Source organism: Arachis ipaensis, chromosome B05 (genome assembly GCF_000816755.2).
Source record: "Arachis ipaensis cultivar K30076 chromosome B05, Araip1.1, whole genome shotgun sequence".
In the NCBI taxonomy this organism is placed as follows: Eukaryota; Viridiplantae; Streptophyta; class Magnoliopsida; order Fabales; family Fabaceae; genus Arachis; species Arachis ipaensis.
Window position 1 is genome coordinate 122,329,809 of NC_029789.2, and position 216 is coordinate 122,330,024.

The following is a 216-nucleotide window of genomic DNA, read 5'->3' on the forward strand; positions in this document are numbered from 1 at the left end:
AACTCTAGCAGAGTCACAGAACCCTACCAAAGTACAAAAAACCCTAGCAGAACATTTTTAAAGAGTACATACTCTCATCACTACTATAACTACTTCAATATAAATATACTTAGAATGATATATATACGATTACTAATTCGAAAGAGTGAATATTGGCTACTATGATTTGCCAAAGATTATTGTGATATCATTACTCCAAGGAAAAGTGAGATATTA